This window comes from Coregonus lavaretus (assembly GCF_964263955.1).
Source record: "Coregonus lavaretus genome assembly, chromosome: 18".
In the NCBI taxonomy this organism is placed as follows: Eukaryota; Metazoa; Chordata; class Actinopteri; order Salmoniformes; family Salmonidae; genus Coregonus; species Coregonus lavaretus.
Genome location: NC_140005.1, coordinates 23,749,665 through 23,771,907, shown reverse-complemented (window position 1 = coordinate 23,771,907; position 22,243 = coordinate 23,749,665).

The following is a 22,243-nucleotide window of genomic DNA, read 5'->3' as shown; positions in this document are numbered from 1 at the left end:
CCTCCAAAGATTTTCTATGGGGTTGAGATCTGGAGACTGGCTAGGCCACTCCAGGACCTTGAAATGCTTCTTACGAAGCCACTCCTTCGTTGCCCGGGCGGTGTGTTTGGGATCATTGTCATGCTGAAAGACCCAGCCACGTTTCATCTTCAATGCCCTTGCTGATGGAAGGAGGTTTTCACTCAAAATCTCACGATACATGGCCCCATTCATTCTTTCCTTTACACGGATCAGTCGTCCTGGTCCCTTTGCAGAAAAACAGCCCCAAAGCATGATGTTTCCACCCCCATGCTTCACAGTAGGTATGGTGTTCTTTGGATGCAACTCAGCATTCTTTGTCCTCCAAACACGACGAGTTGAGTTTTTACCAAAAAGTTCAATTTTGGTTTCATCTGACCATATGACATTCTCCCAATCCTCTTCTGGATCATCCAAATGCACTCTAGCAAACTTCAGACGGGCCTGGACATGTACTGGCTTAAGCAGGGGGACACGTCTGGCACTGCAGGATTTGAGTCCCTGGCTGCGTAGTGTGTTACTGATGGTAGGCTTTGTTACTTTGGTCCTAGCTCTCTGCAGGTCATTCACTAGGTCCCCCCGTGTGGTTCTGGGATTTTTGCTCACCGTTCTTGTGATCATTTTGACCCCACGGGGTGAGATCTTGCGTGGAGCCCCAGATCGAGGGAGATTATCAGTGGTCTTGTATGTCTTCCATTTCCTAATAATTGCTCCCACAGTTGATTTCTTCAAACCAAGCTGCTTACCTATTGTCTTCCCAGCCTGGTGCAGGTCTACAATTTTGTTTCTGGTGTCCTTTGACAGCTCTTTGGTCTTGGCCATAGTGGAGTTTGGAGTGTGACTGTTTGAGGTTGTGGACAGGTGTCTTTTATACTGATAACAAGTTCAAACAGGTGCCATTAATACAGGTAACGAGTGGAGGACAGAGGAGCCTCTTAAAGAAGAAGTTACAGGTCTGTGAGAGCCAGAAATCTTGCTTGTTTGTAGGTGACCAAAGACTTATTTTCCACCATAATTTGCAAATAAATTCATAAAAAATCCTACAATGTGATTTTCTGGAAAAAAAAATCTCAATTTGTCTGTCATAGTTGACGTGTACCTATGATGAAAATTACAGGCCTCTCATCTTTTTAAGTGGGAGAACTTGCACAATTGGTGGCTGACTAAATATTTTTTTCCCCCACTGTAAGCATGCACTTACAGTTATTTAAGTGTAGACACTACATTAATTATATTCGATCTCATGTAGTCCCAAATAACTACATACATACTTATACACCATCTTTGATTGCTTTTTACACCTGTGTTCCATACACTTGCACAAAATGTTCTAAGATTGCTATGGCTCTTGTCCTTCAAAGAATCTATGTATACATTATGTGGATAGTAAGCCTATGTAATTAAAAGCCAGTATCAGTAAGTTATGTATAAGCGATCTCTATGCGGAGCACAATTTCTGTGTATGCTCAAATGAAGAGGTCAGAACAGGTACAGTTGAAGTCAGAAGTGTACATACACCTTAGCCAAATACATTTCAACTCAGCTTTTCACACTTCGTGACATTTAATCCTAGTAAAAATTCCCTGTCTTAGGTCAGTTAGGATCACCACTTTATTTTAAGAATGTGAAATGTCAGAATAATAGTAGAGAGAAATGATTTGTTTCAGCTTTTATTTATTTCATCACATTCCCAGTGGGTCAGAAGTTTACATACACTCAATTAGTATTTGGTAGCATTGCCTTTACATTGTTTAACTTGGGTCAAATGTTTTGGGTAGCCTTCCACAACAAGTTGGGTGAATTTTGGCCCATTACTCTTGACAGTGCTGGTGTAACTGAGTCAGGTTTGTAGGCCTCCTTGCTCACACGCTTTTTCAGTTCTGCCCACACATTTTCTATAGGATTGAGGTCAGGGCTTTGTGATGGCCACTCCAATACCTTGACTTCGTTGTCCTTAAGCCATTTTGCCACAACTTTGGGAGTATGCTTTGGGTCATTGTCCATTTGGAAGACCCATTTGCGACCAAGCTTTAACTTCCTGACTGATGTCTTGAGATGTTGCTTCAATATATCCACATAAATGTCCTTCCTTATGATGCCAACTATTTTGTGAAGTGCACCAGTCCCTCCTGCAGCAAAGCACCCCCACAGCATAATGCTGCCACCCCCGTGCTTCACAGTTGGAATGGTGTTCTTCGGCTTGCAAGCATTCCCCTTTTTCCTCCAAACATAACAATGGTCATTATGGCCAAACAGTTCTATTTTTGTTTCATCAGACCAGAGGACATTTCTCAAAAAAGTACGATCTTTGTCCCCATGTGCAGTTGCAAACCGTAGTCTGGGTTTTTTAATGGCAGTTTTGGAGCAGTGGCTTCTTCCTTGCTGAGCGGCCTTTCAGGTTATGTCGATATAGGACTCGTTTTACTGTGGATATAGATACTTTTGTACCCGTTTCCTCCAGCATCTTTATTTACATTTAAGTCATTTAGCAGACGCTCTTATCCAGAGCGACTTACAAATTGGTGCATTCAACTTAGGATAGCCAGTGGGACAACCACCCTTTTTTTTATAGGGGTGGTGGGGGAGGGGGGGGGGGGGGGGGTAGAAGGATTACTGTTATACTATTCCAGGTATTCCTTAAAGAGGTAGGGTTTCAAGTGTCTCCGGAAGGTGGTCAGTGACTCCGCTGTCCTGGCGTCGTGGGGGAGCTTGTTCCACCATTGGGGTGCCAGAGCAGCGAATAGCTTTGACTGGGCTGAGCGGGAACTGTGCTTCCGTAGAGGTAGGGGGGCTAGCAGGCCAGAGGTGGATGAACGTAGTGCCCTCGTTTGGGTGTAGGGTCTGATCAGAGCCTGAAGGTAAGGAGGTGCCGTTCCCCTCACAGCTCCGTAGGCAAGCACCATGGTTTTGTAGTAGATGCGAGCTTCAACTGGAAGCCAGTGGAGTGTGCGGAGGAGCGGGGTGACATGAGAGAACTTGGGGAGGTTGAACACCAGACAGGCTGCAGCGTTCTGCATACGTTGTAGGGGTTTAATGGCACAGGCAGGGAGCCCAGCCAACAGAGAGTTGCAGTAATCCAGACGGGAGATGACAAGTGCCTGGATTTGGACCTGTGCCACTTTCTGTGTAAGGTAGGGTCGTACTCTGTGAATGTTGTAGAGCATGAACCTGCAGGATCGGGTCACCGCTTTGATGTTAGCGGAGAACGACAGGGTGTTGTCCAGGGTCACGCCAAGGTTCCTTGCACTCTGGGAGGACACAATGGAGTTGGCAACCGTGATGGCGAGATCATGGAACGGGCAGTCCTTCCCCGGGAGGAAGAGCAGCTCCGTCTTGCCGAGGTTCAGCTTGAGGTGGTGATCCGACATCCACACTGATATGTCCGCCAGACATGCAGAGATGCGATTCGCCACCTGGTTATCAGAAGGGCGAAAGGAGAAAATTAATTGTGTGTCGTCTGCGTAGCAATGACAGGAGAGACCATATGAGGATATGACAGAGCCAAGTGACTTGGTGTATAGAGAGAATAGGAGAGGGCCTAGAACTGAGCCCTGGGGGACACCAGTGGTGAGAGCACGTAGTGCGGAGACAGATTCTCGCCACGCCACCTGGTAGGAGCGACCTGTCAGGTAGGACGCAATCCAAGAGTGAGCAGCGCCGGAGATGCCCAACTCGGAGAGGGTGGAGAGGAGGATCTGATGGTTCACAGTATCAAAGGCAGCAGATAGGTCTAGAACAGGGGTGTCAAACGTACGGCCCGCGGGCCGGATCAGGCCCGCAAACGGGTTTAATCCGGCCCGCGAGATGATTTTGAAAAAAATTATAATAATAATAATTTAAGTATAAAAATGCGCTGCAATTTTTCAATAAAATAAACTGCTGTTCCAATTGCGTCCACTGGATGGCGCAATAGCAATTGTGTTAAGCAAGCAAACTGTTTATACCGGGGCAGAGCAAGTAGGTCAAGCACGTGCAGCCAATGAGCTACTTTGTTTTGCCCGCTATATTTATTACGGCTTCTACTTTTAACATGATGTGCTTTGGCACCCTCATTGCCCCAATATGTCTCTGTCAAAAAAGAGAAAAGTGGACGCAGAGTGCAGAGTGTTCCAAGAAAAATGGTCATCCTATTTAATCACGGAATTGAATGGGAAAGCTGTATGTTTGGTGTGTTCAGAGCATGTTGCAGTGCTGAAAGAATATAACCTTCGTCGCCACTATGTGAGTCTTCATGCCGACAAATATGACAACTTTCAAGGACAGCGGAGATGAGAGAAGGTGAATGAACTGTTGGCGGGTCTGAAGAAACAGCAGTCTGTGTTTACTCACAGCCGAGACATCAGTGACGCTGCAGTGAAAGCTAGCTACCTCATTGCTAATGAAATCGCAGTGGCTTCAAAACCATTTAGTGAGGGTGAATTTGTAAAAACATGCATGATGAAGGCAGCGGAGATTGTTTGCCCTGAAAAGCGGCAGGCTTTTGCAAATATCAGCCTGACAAGAAACACAGTTGCAGACAGGATTTCCGATCTTTCAGTGGATTTGGACAGCCAGTTGAAGCAAAAAGTAAAGTCATTTATTGCGTTTTCGGTTGCAATTGATGAAAGCACGGACATTACAGATGTTGCACAACTGGCCATTTTTTCATCCTCGGAGTTGATGACACATTGACCGTCACCGAGGAGTTCGTGGAGTTGGTGCCGATGACAGATACAACGACAGCAGCTGATATTTTTACCGCACTGGTCAGCGCGCTGGACAGGGTCGGAGTGGACTGGTCCCGCGCTGTCAGCCTGGCTACAGATGGTGCGCCCTCAATGATCGGGAAAAAAAGCAGGCGTTGTGACAAAGTTCAGAGAGAAAGTGCAATCTTCAAATGGAGGACGTGATTTTTTGACTTTTCACTGTATTTTGCACCAGGAGGCTTTGTGTTGCAAGTCATTAAAGATGGATAACGTCATGAAGGTGGTCATCCAAACTGTTAATTTCATCCGATCCAGAAGCCTAAATCACCGTCAGTTTGACAGCCTTCTCAGAGAGAAAGACCACATCTATGGCCTGCCATACCACACTGAGGTAAGATGGTTAAGCCGAGGTGCTGTGCTGAGGCATTTCTTTGATTTTACGAGAAGAAATTGAACAGTTCATGGAAGAAAAGGGCAAACCAGTGTTAGAATTTCATTCCGCAGAATGGATGCCGGACCTTGCATTTATGGTGGATGTTACAGAGCATCTGAATAACTTGAACAAACAGCTGCAAGGGCGCAACAAAGTTGTCACGCAGTATTATGACAGCATACGTTCTTTCAAGTTGAAGCTGTCATTGTGGGAGACGCAACTTGCCGGTGGTGATGCAGCTCACTTCCCCTGTCTGAAAAATGTGTGCGCGACCCAACATGTGGCAGACATGAAGCGGTTCAAAGATAAAATAACTGGACTGTTACGGGAGTTTGAGCAACGCTTTCAGATTTATGTTTATATGTTTTTATGTTGATGTGCTATTGTTTTTAATTGATTTTATTTTATTTGTATATTTAACCTATTCTTGACTCTGTGGTTCTTGCACTTGTTTGGGGAACAGGATTTCATTATTTGTATCTACATTTCTGCCTGAGAAATGACACCCTGATATAGTTCTGTGATCTGTGAAACAGTTCTGTTAATCACTGAGGCATTGTGTGTTTGTGTGTTCTTTTTCTTTAGAATTTTCAAATAAACTTGACGTGTTTTATGATTAATAGTGATGTTGTGCTTGTACTATTTTGGACACACTGTCTTCAGGCTCCAGCTTTATGTTGTATGTTGATCGTATTAAAACAAAGAAAACAATCTGAAGTTGTTGTTTTTAAGTTATATATACCATGATTTTTCCAGTCCGGCCCACTTGGGAATAGATTTTCCTCCATGTGGCCCCTGAGCTAAAATGAGTTTGACACCCCTGGTCTAGAAGGATAAGAGCAGAGAGAAAGTTAGCTTTAGCAGTGCAGAGAGCCTCCGTGACACAGAGAAGAGCAGTCTCAGTTGAATGACCAGTCTTGAAACCTGACTGGATTGGATCAAAAAGGTCATTCTGAGAGAGATAGCAGGAGAGTTGGCTAGAGATGGCACGCTCAAGAGTTTGAGAGAAAAGAAAGAAGAGATACTGGTCTGTAGTTGTTGACATCGGAGGGATCGAGTGTAGGATTTTTGAGGAGGGGTGCAACTCTCGCTCTCTTGAAGACTAAAGGGACATAGCCAGCGGTCAAGGATGAGTTGATGAGCGAGGTGAGGTAAGGGAGAAGGTCTCCGGAAATGGTCTGGAGAAGAGAGGAGGGGATAGTGTCAAGCGGCATGTTGTTGGGCGGCCAGCCATCACAAGTTTTCATCTGGAGAGAGAGGGGCGAAAGAAGTCAAAGCATAGGGTAGGGCAGTGTGAGCAGGACCAGCGGTGTCATTTGACTTAATAAATGAGGATCGGATGTCAACCTTCTTTTCAAAATGGTTGATGAAGTCATCCACAGAGAGGGAGGAGGGAGGGGGAGGAGGATTCAGTAGGGAGGAGAAGGTGGCAAAGAGCTTCCTAGGGTTAGATGCAGAGGCTTGAAATTTAGAGTGGTAGAAAGTGGCTTTAGCAGCAGAAACAGAGGAAGAAAATGTATAGAGGAGGGAGTGAAAAGATGACAGGTCCGCAGGGAGTCTAGTTTTCCTCAATTTCCGCTCGGCTGCCTGGAGCCCTGTTCTGTGAGCTCACAATGAGTCGTCAAGCCACGGAGCAGGAGGGGAGGACCGAGCCGGCCGGGAGGATAGGGGACATAGAGTCAAAAGATGCAGAAAGGGAGGAGAGGAGGGTTGAGGCACATTACCATCTGAGTAGGGGCAAAGTGAGTAGTGTTGGAGGAGAGCGAGAGAGAAAAGGATACAAAGTAGTGGTCGGAGACTTGGAGGGGAGTTGCAGTGAGATTAGTAGAAGAACAGCATCTAGTAAAGATGAGGTCAAGCGTATTGCCTGCCTTGTGAGTAGGGGGGGACGGTGAGAGGGTGAGGTCAAAAGAGGAAAGGAGTGGAAAGAAAGAGGCAGAGAGAAATAAGTCAAAGGCAGACGTAGGGAGGTTAAAGTCACCCAGAACTGTGAGGGGTGAGCCATCCTCAGGAAAGGAACTTGTCAAGCTCATTGATGAACTCTCCAAGAGAACCTGGAGGGCAATAAATGATAAGGATGTTATGCTTGAATGGGCTAGTGACTGTGACAGCATGGAATTCAAATGAGGAGATAGACAGATGGGTCAGGGGGAAAAGAGAGAATGTCCACTTGGGAGAGATGAGGATTCCTGTGCCACCGCCGCGCTGACCAGATGCTCTTGGGGTATGCGAGAACACATGATCAGACGAGGAAAGAGCAGTAGGAGTAGTAGTGTTTTCTGTGGTAATCCATGTTTCCGTCAGCACCAAGAAGTCGAGGGACTGGAGGGTAGCATAGGCTGAGATGAACTCTGCCTTGTTGGCCGCAGAACGGCAGTTCCAGAGGCTGCCGGAGACCTGGAACTCCACGTGGGTCGTGCGCGCAGGGACCACCAGATTAGAGTGGCAGCAGCCATGCGGTGTGAAGCGTTTGTATGGCCTGTGCAGAGAGGAGAGAACAGGGATAGACAGACACATAGTTGACAGGCTACAGAAAAGGCTACAATAATACAAAAGAGATCGGAATAAAATTAACTAAACATCTGGGGAAGCGAGAGATCGGGGCCTCCCTCACTTACCTTTCACTGAAACACTCAAATAAAACTCCCAACTTACACTTTAGAAATTATAATTGTTGTAAACTACAGCGGTTCAATGTTTTCTAGGAATAGACTCTAACTTCGTTTATTCAGCTAGCTAATTTGGTACAGTATTCTTCCGTGAAAACCGCCCAGGGCACCGTATCCTATGACGCCGTAGTTAACTAGCATGCTAGCATCCAATAACACACGGTTTAGCACCAATACTTGGTTACAACAATAGTGTGTTAACACACTAAACAGATCCTTCGTGTCCGTGTCTAGTTCCTTTCATAATGCAGAAATAATTAAACGTTGGCTAGCTAGCACAAAGTCAGTCATGCTAGCTACACATCTCGAATGTTCAGAAAGTGAAGTTTTACGTTGCAAAATTCTCATTGACTAAAATTATATTGTATTTAGACGCTACAGTACTGCTAGCTGGTAGTGTTGGCTAGCTAGCAATGGCTGCGCTGTTGACTTTGTTTGAAAAACGGCGTCGCTGCGAACGAATGTAGCTGGCTAGCTAACCTCGATAGTTTCTCTATACTACACCTTTATCTTTGATACAAAGACAACTATGTAGCTAGCTAACATTACACTAATCAAATCGTTCCATTGTAATGTAATGTGTGTCATATTATCTGCGGAGCGAAGTACAACATGACTACTCACTCCAACTCCAACCCCCTCAGTCTTCACTAGGTCCTTTGCTGTTGTTCTGGGATTGATTTTAACTTTTCGCACCAAAGTACATTCATCTCTAGGAGACAGAACGCGTCTCCTTCATGAGCGGTATGACGGCTGCGTGGTCCCATGGTGTTTATACTTGCGTACTATTGTTTGTACAGATGAACGTAGTACCTTCAGGCGTTTGGAAATTGCTCCCAAGGATGAACCAAACTTGTGGAGGTCTACCATTTTTTTTCTGAGGTCTTGGCTGATTTCTTTTGATTTTCCCATGATGTCAAGCAAAGAGGCACTGAGTTTGAAGGTAGGCCTTGAAATACATCCACAGGTACACCTCCAATTGACTCAAATTATGTCAATTAGCCTATCAGAAGCTTCTAAAGCCATGACATCATTTTCTGGAATTTTCCAAGCTGTTTAAAGGCACAGTCAACTTAGTGTATGTAAACTTTTGACCCACTGGAATTGTGATACAGTGAATTTTAAGTGAAAAATTACTTGTGTCATGCACAAAGTAGATGTCCTAACCGACTTGCCAAAACTATAGTTTGTTAACAAGACATTTGTGGAGTAGTTTTAATGACTCCAACCTAAGTGTATGTAAACTTCCGACTTCAACTGTATGTGTGGGCATGTATCTATCATGGAAACAGTATTATGTTTGTTCTGGGCTCCCCTCATTTGACATACATTGGCAAACTATCCTCCGGACAAGCCGCACAAGGAAACATGATGATGAGTCTATGTGAACCACTGGGGATAGTTGATGTGAACAATGTCCAGGTTTTCTCTACCCTGGTGAACCTCAGTCATGTCTATGGTGGTGGGTAGCGATGTCTCCTGGAAAGGCCTCCACTGTCTGTACTGGCAGGAAGAGCCCCAGTGCCCAGTGGGAGCCAAACACATCACTCAGGTTGTCCCTCCTGGAGCAGCGGCTCTCCACCAGCTGGCCTCATTTAATCTGGCAGTAGGTCTGCCCCTGCGCCACCAGCAGCACCTGCTGACAGCAGAACCATGCAACCACCAGGCCGATGCCCAGCCACACGTACAGAATCAGCACCAGGAAGAACTGCAGACCTGAGATAACTCCTGATGGGAAGGGGGTTGGAGAAGAAAGAAGAGCAGTTCATAAACTGAATATCCTTAACATAAATGTAAAAGTGATGTATGGTAAACCCACCTAGGAAGAAGTAGCCAGTGGAGATGGGCAGAAGAGTAAGGAAAGTCAATGGGTTGCCCGGCCTTTGAAAAATGGTTGGAATGAAAAAGCAGAAGTGAAAAATTAAGGTTACCGTTGTGGCTGAGAAAAAGTATGCTGGGGCGACAGCAATGTGGGAGTATTAATTTAAACATCCTGATAATCATTCCTATAAATAGAGACACGTTAGGCTACCTATTCCATGACAGGAGGCCTATTCTGCAAATGATAGGGTGTGCGTAAGGATTCTGCGACACTGGTACTGAAAGGAAAGCTCCTTGGTGTATAGGCCTATGGTTCTATGCCTGGGTAGGAAAAAGTAGCCTAGTCTACTATGAATTAAATCAATTATTATGGAGGCTCAATTACACAAATTAGCGTAAAAGGTAGGATTTGGATTAAATAGAATTATACTAGGTATCTTGCCGAAATTAACAGTTGGCACTCTGAAAATAGCAAATCTGGATCTCACTCAAATTAGTATGATATGTTATGTTTGGTTCCATAAGACAGAAGGTTAAAACGGCTAAAACGACATTTGGATAGTTGGTTGGGGCAGATGGGTTAGCGTATAACGCGAATGTCTAGCAACCCAAAGGTTGTGCTTTCGAATCTCATTAAGGACAACTTTAGGATTTTAGCTAGCTAGCTAGCAACTTTGCAACTACTTACTACTTTTTAGCTACTTAGCATGTTAGTTAACCCTTCCCCTAACCCTAACCTTAACCCTTTAACCTAACTCCTTACCTTAACCCTAACCTTAACGCCTAGCCTAGCTAACGTTACCGTTAGCCACCTAGCGACCTAGCTAAAGTTAGCCACAACAAATTGGAATTTGTAACATATCATATGTTTTGGAATTTGTAACATATCATATGTTTTGCAAATTCATAACATATTGTACGAATTGCAATTCGTAACATATGGTATGAATAGCAATTCGTAACATATATCATACAGATTGTAATTCGTAACATATCATACGAAATGGATGATGGACATCCAATAATTAATACTTACCATACGAAACATAACATATCATACTAATTGGAGTGTCCCGGATTTTCCTTTACTATGTTATGTTTACCCCTGAGTCCAGGTTGCACCTGTTAGTGTGGATGCGGCCATCAGGATAAATAGAAGATAACCTAACCTTATGGTGGCATGTGCTGTCAAAGCATTTTGTTGGCAATACTGCATTTAAATGGCCACGATATTATATGATCTGCTCTCTGTTCTCGACATAAGTCATTGTCACATGGTGTTTCTGTCAATGTAACCTTTGACAATATTTGACATAGCTTTCTAATGTGACTGGACATCTTTAGCCTACTAGGCTACACATTGACAGCGCAGATCTGTCACAAAAATAATTATCCAGTAGATGGCGATGATGCTTCTTCAATGATTATTCAACTTCCCCGAGTTTGACAGTGGTCTAAGCATGAAACGATGCATGTAAAACGTTAACTTTCCAAATATACATACAGACCGTAGCTTTAGCTTATAATTGTAGGCTACACTAATAGGATATGGCTCCATATTAATTAAAACCGACTTCTTAAATACAGGCCAATGTCATATCATATTAAAACGTGTAGGCTAATAGACCCGCTATTGCACAATTTCATTAAGGTGTGAAAAAAGTGGACAGTCATAGCCTATAATATTGAATATACCTCCATGTAGAAATGCAATCAAAACAATTAAAGTATATGCTAAACCACGTCCGTTCCCTTATCTTGTCCAGGTGTCTAATTTACAGACGGCCCCTGAACAGGGGGGAGTTGTCTCTATATTTAGAAGAGTTTTCAGACCACTCTAGCGACACATTTTCAAAAAACCGACTAGCGACAAATCTAGCGACTTTTTCTGGTGTTATTGGAGACTTTTGGATACTCTGACGTGAAAGCACGTATCGTTGTTACTCCTCTCAACGAGCAGCGGGTGCTTTGTTACCACAGTCCCAAAGCACTCACAGGCGGCCCAGTCCTCGCGCAGCAGTCCCTCCCAGCTGCAGTCAGAGCAGGTGATGTTCACCGCTCCTTATCCAGACTGCAAAGGAATCGCGCATGCCGGAAGCCGCCTGCTGGCTGATCCCGCCCTGGCTTACATTCAGGGCGGGATGTAAATGTGGGGTGTTTTTTACTCACCTTTTGTCTCTCCCACAACGTTATTCCTCTCTCCTACAGCATCCATCACAATTACATGCACATGGCCAATTATGCAAATTAGGTGATGACATCATTTAGCGACTTCTAGCGACTTTTAGGACAGCCAATAGCTACTTTCCTTACTGCTGATTTGTCAACACTGGTTCCTGCTCTTGTTTCTTGGTGCTGATGCAAAATAAGCAGCAGCAATTCAGCATACATCCCGACCAGACGCCAGCGATAAGGAGGAGCATTTGAGAGGTGAGCCACATATTCTTTGGGAATGTTATTCAATTTATGCCTTATGTGCAAGCTAATTCTATTAGGCGGCTGATTTCGGTGAAGTTATACAGCTTTAAAAAAGTGGGCGGATTGACTGTGTTTTGATAGTAGCCTACTGCAGTGAACAAAAACAACGGGTATCAGACGGGAAGGTGAAAACCCTGTCTCTCCTCATATGCATGCTAGGAAAATCCACATTGCCCTAAAAGGTTTGATAAGCAGCATTGGAGAATTGATGTTGGAGACATCAATCAATATATAGGTTATTGGTTCATTCGAATAACTTGTTGTAGTGACTCGGCCTGTTAGGTGAACACTCTTGTCTTAAAGGACCTATTTACTTATGTTGCTTGTCTGTCGATCAAGATCATTTAATATTGTTGTGCAGCATTCTGTCCGTGAGTGCGACACTGTAGGTACGTTGCAGAGCTTTACACTCTGACAAACACACCCTTCACCATACCGCACACCCGGGCGCGTTGTTTTTGATTACTGCCCATGTACTGCCTGCACAGTTTGTCACTCTGCCCACTTTGGATACATTTAAGTTAAAAGCTATAGCCTAATGAATAAAATCAGCGTCGGGTACATCAGCTGCTTCTAAGATGTCTGATAAATGTGGTTTAGTTTAGATTGCAGTAACATTGGTATAACAATGTCAATCACCAGCGGGATATGAACTCAAACGTTACCAATCCCCAAAGCGCCATGCCAATTGCTACTCTGCCTTGAAAATGATTTGATGCTTGCAGTAACACACGTGGCACTGTGGCTTACAGACAGGGCATTTCTAGGATTTGAAGACGTTTGGGGTTTAGCCCAAAGCCTGTAGGGGAGTTCGGGGGCATTTTTCCCCTGGGAAAAAAAAAGAAGGAATTTCAACAGCTAAATGCATGAATTTGATGCACTTTGAGATGAACATTGAGAGAGAGTTTTCTGGGAACCTGCATCTTCCCACCTGCCACAGCAGACACTGGCAGTACTCAATTACGGTTGCTACTGTGGGTCTCTCTCTAATCCCTACTCTGGCACATATACATCTACAGTGTATTGCCAAAAACCACTCAACAACTACAAATTTCGACTCTGACCTGTCCAATGAGCCAAACTGATTAAAGAATCCCACAGTACCCACACACACTCTCTCTCACACACACACACACACACAAACTGTGCAGTAATTAGAATCCATACAGCAGCTTTAAGTGATAAAGTTTACTGTGTGCTCACCCCTCCTCTGCCTCTCTCCATCGCTTTCTGTGTCGTCTTTCTCTCTCGTCTGCTCTCTTTCACCCTCCTCTCGTCCTGTCCTGGTTGTAAAAAGTGTAAAAGAAACAATTGTTTTAGTAGTAATTTCACAGGCTTTTTCCACCTCACATGTAAATTATTTGTAAACCATGTTTTACTTCTTCACTGTCTGTATTTCACCTGTTATAATTTGTGCAAATAAATACAACTAATTAGAATCTATAGAGCAGATTGAAGTGATACAGTCTACTGTGTGCTCATCCCACCTCGGTTCTCTGTCCATCTGCCCTCTTCTATCACTTTCTGTGTCTTGTCTGTTGCTGTCTGTCTTTTCTGTTGCTGTCTCAGGTTCTTGTTTCTTACTGTCTCCTTTGTCTATCCTCTTCTGTTATGGCCTGTTCTGTTCTTCTGGTGTCTCCAACATATCCTATTGTTCTGTTGCTGTCTGGTGTCGCACTCCATCTACTCTTCTGTTACTGTCTCTGTGTCTTGTAATCCAACACGGTCAAGGGGATACTGGGGTAGCTTAACTTGTTTTTGGCATGTGTCTGGGTCACCTAAATCCTCCTCTTCCCTACCATTTGCCCCTGACTGCTGCAGTTCTAAGTGCTCCACTGGCCTGCTCTTCTCATCTGTCCTCCTTGGCTCATCTGAAAGGTAGCAAGATAGAGGTGCAACATGTAATTAGTTGAGTTTTAAAGGGCAACTGCACTTCCTGATTTGGCCTCGTTTTAGATTTGGTTCATTAATAAATGCTATGACTGAATTCAACTGTGAGTTAATTTCGGGGTGTGGTGTGATGTGTGTGTGTGTGTTCGCTCGCTGGTGGGAAGAGTTAGCCAAATTATTTAGGTAATTAGCTTCAGCCGGCTGGTGTGCGACCTGACTTTGACTTTGCATAGCCCATCTCCGAAGCTAGTTAAGGACCGTCAATAAATTATACGATGTAAATGAGACAATATTTTCATGTTGCACACCTTTTTAGTTTTCTCATTAAATGCTTTCGATATTTGTATATGCATTTCTACAATTTATAGTTTGAGGGTTTTAAGTCATTGAACTTTAACATATTGTCCCATGTACATTGTGTAATTGACGATGGTCCCTAACTAGCCCCATAGGGATATCTAAATGTATCACAGGCATTACGATCTGGTTGCGTGCAGCTGCACTCCGAATTGATGATTACTTGTGTGCTGCCAGCTGTGGGAATGTGGGCAGGATTGAAACAAAACCAACCTTCATTTATGTTGTGATGCAGTCACGGCCACAAGTCTCACAAAACTCAGTTTTAGACGAGACTGACTTTAAGACCAAAATTATCCTATTTAAACTCTGTAGTCAATTTTGACAGAATACATTTTTCTGACTCATATCGATGCCACATAGGCTGTTTTCTAAATGAGAAGTTGGTTTTTAGAGGCAGTTGCTCTTTAAAGTTACTGTATACTGACACCAGTGGAGGCTACTGAGGGGAGGACGGCTCATAATAACAGCTTGGAAAATTCCAGAAAATGATGTCATAGCTTTAGAAGCTTCTGATAGGCTAATTGACATCATTTTGAGTCAATTGGAGGTGTACCTGTGGATGTATTTCAAGGCCTACCTTCAAACTCAGTGCCTCTTTGCTTGACATCATGGGAAATGAAAAGAAATCAGCCAAGACCTCAGAAAAACATTTGTAGACCTCCACAAGTCTGGTTCATCCTTGGGAGCAATTTCCAAACGCCTGAAGGTACCACGTTCATCTGTACAAACAATAGTACGCAAGTATAAACACCATGGGACCACGCAGCCGTCATACCGCTCAGGAAGGAGACGCGTTCTGTCTCCTAGAGATGAACGTACTTTGGTGCTAAAAGTGCAAATCAATCCCAGAACAACAGCAAAGGACCTTGTGAAGATGCTGGAGGAAACAGGTACAAAAGTATCTACATCCACAGTCCTATATCGACAGAACCTGAAAGGCCTCTCATGCAAGGAAGAAGCCACTGCTCCTAAACCGTCATAAAAAAGCCAGACTACGGTTTGCAACTGCACATGGGGACAAAGATCGTACTTTTTGGAGAAAAGTCCTCTGGTCTGATTAAACAAAAATAGAACTGTTTGCCCATAATGGCCATCGTTTTGTTTGGAGGAAAAAGGGGAAGGCTTGCAAGCCGAAGAACACCATCACAATCGTGAAGCACGGGGGTGGCAGCATCATGCTGTGGGGGTGCTTTGCTGCAGGAGGGACTGGTGCACTTCACAAAATAGATGGCATCATAAGAAAGGAAAATGATGTGGATATATTGAAGCAACATCTCAAGACATCAGTCAGGAAGTTAAAGCTGGGTCACAAATGGGTCTTCCAAATGGACAATGACCCCAAGCATACTTCCAAAGTTGTGGCAAAATGGCTTAAGGACAACAAAGTCAAGGTATTGGAGTGGCCATCACAAAGCCCTGACCTCAATCCTATAGAAAATGTGTGGGCAGAACTGAAAAAGCGTGTGCGAGCAAGGAAGCCTACAAACCTGACTCAGTTACACCAGCTCTGTCAGGAGGAATGGGCCAAAATTCACCCAACTTATTGTAGGAAGCTTGGGGAAGGCTACCTGAAACGTTTGACCCAAGTTAAACAATTTGAAGGCAATGCTACCAAATACTAATTGAGTGTATGTAAACTTCTGACCCACTGGGAATGTGATGAAATAAATAAAAGCTGAAATAAATCATTCTCTCTACTATTATTCTGACATTTCACATTCTTAAAATAAAGTGGTGATCCTAACTGACCTAAAACAGGGAATTTTTACTAGGATTAGATGTCAGGAATTGTGAAAAACTGAGTTTAAAGGTATTTGGCTAAGGTGTAGGTAAACTTCCGACTTCAACTTTAAGAAGCTACATAGCCCCTAGGCTATATGAATATAAAGAGACATGAGCCCCCAAAAATCTACCTGTACCATGGAATAAGTTATAAGAGCTTTTCAGTTCTACCAGCTAATGTGAGATTTTTAGATTACATAACATTTGAGGACACATCATTTACGGGCCTAGCTTTTTCAATGTTTTGTTCACCTACACTCTAACCACAAAGCTGGCCATCTTTACTTGCAGGTTAACATCTGGACAATGCAACAACAATAGAACAAGTAAGTAGATCCTGAGGAGAAGCCTGTGATTTGTGGGTTTTACCGCCCAGTTGCACTCAGTGCCTCTAATTGGCTTCATCCATGTAATTCATCTGTCTGCCTGTTACATGGGTGATATGTTTTTTTAATTCTTAGAAGTGATTCCTGTGAGTTGTGTTGATTCCTAACGTTAATGAGATTGTTTGCCATTCCCCTTTTTAAAGATGTCATCATTTGATTGATCATAATCTATTGATGTCTGGCAGATTTTATTTAGACATCGCTGACTAGGAACAGAACTCTATCAACGGAAATGTGTTATGAGGTTGTATCTCCACTGTTTCTTATTCTAATCTCAGACAGTATGTCTAGATGTTTATATAAGTAGCTTCTAATTTTTATAGTAGCATGAATGATCTTCCTTTGTAGCCTACACAACGAGAGCTACTTAAACTGCCAGACTGGCCCTAATGATCAATGGCATAGTCTTTACAGCAAACAGGGTATACACACAGTGACAATGCGCCTTAGGGGGCCTACTGAGCATGTGCAGTGCCGACAGGAAACAGGTGTTCAGTTTGTTGAACAAGGCCTATGTGTGCAGTCATCACCACAGTCACGTTATGGATCACTCAGCCTTCAGTAAGGGGCTGAGAGCGAAGATGCTGCCTTGGCCAGAAAATAGTCCTTTCAGCAGCCATTCTGAGTGTTTGTGCGTTTGTGTATGAGAGAAAGAGTGAGAAGGTAGTAAATCAGGATAAAGCCCCCCTCCACCCCCACTTTAGAATAGGTGGAGCAGCAGATTGTGTCCCATTCGCCTCCTCCAGGCTGGGTCTCTTAAGGACTCCCCCTCTTCCCCCAGTCTTCCCCCTGTCTCTAGGGACAGATGGACGTTCCTCAGCCTGTGGTCTGCAGACTACCAGAACTGCTCAGGCCTAAACCAACTGTGGTACGGAAATAAACCTGACATAAAAACTAGCTTTATAACAGCCTTTTGCCTTTTCCAATAGAACCTACAGTATTAGCAGAAAGATAGTCTTATGGCTTTAAATTCAATTGCATGACTAATGACGATAAACATAATAGGAGCTATTAGGGCTAGATTTAATCTTTATCACTAGCTGTGTGATGCTGCTCATGCGTATATCACATCCTTCTGTTATCAGAGCTATGCTGCTCCATTGCTTTGATATGGCAATATTCACTCATCTCAATTCTTTAATTCGGGAGGATTATTCCAAGGCTTTACTCTGACCTGTGAAAAGTGAGCGATGTCAAAAACCACCCTTGGAGTCTTTTGGTGTGAGCTTCAAAATCACTCTTTCATTTCAATTAGTGGGGCTTCAGACCATGTCTGTAGCCTGTGGCGAGTCCTATGGTCTGACAGCATGCCCTGTTTTCATGTCAGCAGGATGTCAATGGCTGGTTGATAGTCCAATGGACTGGGAATACAGTGGATTGAGAGGGGCTTTTTAAGAGGGGCTATTTGAAGGAGGTATTTTTTTTACATGATAGAAAATGCTGAGGAAATTTATCAGAATCGTAATTTGAGGTTTATAACCAAATTCTGAATATTCCTTCCAGATTCCTCATCTTTGTCCTTTATTCATTCTAGTGTATTCATGGCACCAAATACATATCCCATTTTGACATCACCTCAGTGATTGTAGCTTGTCGACAACGAGAATGTGAGAGATATAAGATATGTAAAAGCTCATGCATATTCCACAAGCTCTGGGTAGGTACTTTGAGAAGAACCTGATGATAGAGCTGTAGGCTTTTTCAGGGAAAGGAAATAACTCCCTCAACACAAACAAACAGTGGCAGGGCGAAACCGCTTGTCAAACAACACACAGATTCCTGTCGGTGGATTCAAGCACAGCATCTCTGGACCTACTATTGTTTTATTTATGGTAATTGCAAGCCCTCAGAGAGGGTCCTTTATCCCAGAGTGACTGACAGACAGTTGTCGAGGTGACGAAGGCGGTTGAGTCAATTTGAGTTCACACTTTATTTATGATTAATTTCTCTGCCATGGCAGGACTCTTTTCCGCTGGTGACATCTGCTCTCTGAAGCAGGTAATGTTAATTAATCTGGGTCTGACTGAAGGTTTTACTGTCCATGAATCCTTGTCTCTTTATTTTTTAAATCTGCATTTAATACGGTAGGCAATGTCAGATACAGCATACTGTATGGAGTCAGGTGATGATAATTAGTTTATTCTTTGTGTGCAGTATGTATTTGATCTGCCCCCTATCTGCCGCCGAAATGTCTCAGTACTGTTGTTACCTATGGGCTGATCCTTTGCAACATGTAGAGCATTTTTCATTGTCATGTAGAACGATATTTTTGTATCTCTTTAGAAGTGAGATATGCCTTTCATAACTCCCACTGTATATCAGTGCCTTACTTATAAGATATAATGAATATTGATCGAGCAAATCTCCAAAACCTCAGAATCGTTGGCTGCTTTGTGTGAGCATGCTTGAACATCACTCTGTTCATTGTTCTACTTCATTTTATGAGTGAATCAGATTCAAATGACATGCCCATAATAATTCGATATTAAACTGATGAAGGCAGAGTATGGCATTAGTCATGTAAACACCTTATTCTGCTTATCTTAATCGCCGTAAGGTCATAATCGAAGTAAAATACGCAGATTTAAACTCCTGGTTTTCCGAGCAATCTTTCGAATGATTAGGACATGGGGACCGTTTAATCGGTGTTCCGGTGGTGTATTTGATCTGTGCATGTGCCAGCACCGGGAAGCGCAAGCTCCCCTCTTATGCGCGACTGAAAGTATGCATTTTATAAATTGTTTTCACATACAAACTTTATGTCCGAACTCAGAATCAAATAGTAATCTAAAAAATAACATGGTCATTGTGGTAGAATGTTTATTTTGATTGGCAATTTTCTGCATTTATCAAAAGTCCCATAAGTAGACAAGATTTTTAGGGAAATCGTACTTCTTGCAAAGCATGTAAACGTTTTAAACAAACTATTATATTAACCTGACTATCCACAATATTTGCATCATTGTGTGCATGTAACCAGTAGTGTGTTCCTCACATGCACTAGCAGCAGCATTGATGAGAAAACCAGCCATGATTACAACCCACCCCAACTGAAAATTGCTTTCAATCAGGATCCTGAGGTAAAAACATGGACTAGGCCGGCCTCCAATTGGCCTTTGTAACACAATGTGCTGTTTGCTGGCTTGATTGTGTTTCACAATTACCTATTGAAGGAGTACTCTAATTTGGATGACACAGCTGTTGGTCAGAGATGCAGATACTGGATTTCAGTAAATTTGACTGAACTGGTTGTGAATAATGGGTAAAAGCAGGTCCATTGAACTGTTTGCTTTGCAGGTTTAGTGTTACCCAGATTGACCTTTTCAGGGTTTGTTTGTATAAAGTATTTTTCTGAGCATCAGGGCAACAAAACCTCAGTCGAGCACGCACGCACGCACACACACACACACACACACACACACATCCACCCACCTCAGCTGTTTTTCTGGTGCATTGAGCAGATTAGCTGGCCTGAGCTAGCATTGCTCTTTGTAAATTGCCCCTTTTTCTGCCTCTTCGCCTTAAAATTAGGTTTAAGGATCAGCTCTTTGCCCATCCACTGTTTGATGCTCTGGCCAGTGGAGCCTCTGTTCCTGGTACTGCCTGCCAGCAAGCCACTCATGGGAGAGAGGCGCTTCTACAGCCAGAGCCAAAATCCAGATTCGAATCTGCTGCATTGGCTCATTGTTCTTATTCAGGAATGAGGATCAGAGGAACGATCAGCAAGCCCAAGGCTCTGATATTCCCACTGCAGGCAACAGAATCGGAAGGACTTTTAGGAAGAGGAGGAGGAGAAACGTTAGTGTTTGTACATTTTATTTGATTGCCCTTTTTTAAACCAGGCTGCCATTTTAGAGGTGGGAATCATAAGTGAGTGTGTGGGTGTTTGTTTGTGAGGAAATGTGTGTGTGAGTGTGAGAAATAGAGAGAGAGAGACTTTGTGAGGTGGGGGGTGTAGTACTGTACAATACAGTGTAGCGTATTCTGCTGAGTCGTGTTGCTTGAGACTGAAGTTGGTTGTAGTGCCCCATGACCTCACACAGTGGGTAGCCCACAGCATCCTGCCCTGCAGTGTGGAGCTTCTGTACAGTACAGTAGATGAGTCACACTGTTCACATCAGGAACAGGATCCAACTCAGCCCTCTGATGAAAGACTCCGGAGGGATGCTATAGCTAGCAAGGAGTGACTATGGAGGAAGGGGAGGGACATCTCAGTGAGCCGATGCAGGTCTGTCTGAACTACAGTATGTTAAGCTCTTATTTGTTGGAGTATCTCTATCTTAGATTGTCGGGCTGTTTACCTGTGTATTGTATACCTCTATTGTATATCTCTCCCTGTGCACATCCGTTCAGTTTTGTGGTCCACTTGCTCACTAAGTGATGCAGCCACATTGCTGTCTTTAGTGAATGCTTAATGGTTATGTTTAATTTATGTAATATTCACCATCCTCTCTATCCATATCATGTAATCTATAACTAGTATGATAGAGCATCACCATTCTACACTAAAGTAATGAAAATATAATTGTATTACATGTCATGCAAGTCTCTCTTGTGCTGTTGGTTACTGATCAATTGGACCACATTGGGGCATTTGTTTTATTCCATCATTGTGTTTGTGTTTGCATAAACAGCAGTGTTCATGGTTGGATTACTGTATCTCTGGCAGTATTGCTTGTTGGAAGAGAGCTTTTGCTTCAAGTCTGTAGTAAGCTTATTTTTGAATGTGCAAGGCTGTACTGTAGTTAAGTGGTTATAACTCTTATTGGAAGGGAACCCTTGTTTAAAAGATAAGGAAAACGGCATGCTGGGACAGTGAGGATGGCAAACTCGATCACTAGTGTAGAAACACATCTCCTCAGAGACACCATGTTGGGTCTGATTTGGTCCTGTATCCATGGGGACTTCCCTCCCAGTGTAGAAACACATCTCCTCAGAGACACCATGTTGGGTCTGATTTGGTCCTGTATCCATGGGGACTTCCCTCCCAGTGTAGAAACACATCTCCTCAGAGACACCATGTTGGGTCTGATTTGGTCCTGTATCCATGGGGACTTCCCTCCCAGTGTTGTCCTCAGGGAAACCCAGATGCTGTGGGCGGCAGACAGTTGCTGCACAATGATCTGAAACCAATCTCTTCACAGATGGCTCTCTACATATGAGCCCAGTGGGAAATATATGCCTAGTGGTTTTATAGCTTGAATGTATTTTCAAATCTCCATTCATGTAGCCATGTCCCAGTCTGATTTTTGCCTCTTCTAGCAGTTCATCAGGTCGCCCACTGATGCCTGCAGGAAATACCTGCTTGTTGCTCCAGCTCTCCATCTGCACAGCACCTTTAAATGAAAACATAACCTTGTTCAACATGTCTCCTACTCAGGTCTAAGTATTAGTTTGCAGTACAGTAAGGTTCAGATAGGGCTCAGATTATATTGACTTTGCTGTGGCAATTTGCTCAGTGAAAAGTGTATACAAATATTGTAGAGCTAAGAGATGGTCTTGTATTGATTGGTCAGAGAGCTTGGGCGTGTACGTAGCTGCAGTTAGCTTGCTCAGACCCTGACTGAGGCCACAGCAGCGTGAGTGATGTTCTTGTCTGTGTTCTCATACATACCCAGGGAAATCCACAGATACCGGCAATAAACTCTGAACCTCAGCAAGCTGCTCTTGGATCAGTTGAGTACACAGTGAAAAGTCACTAAGCTACGTAGTATCATGAAT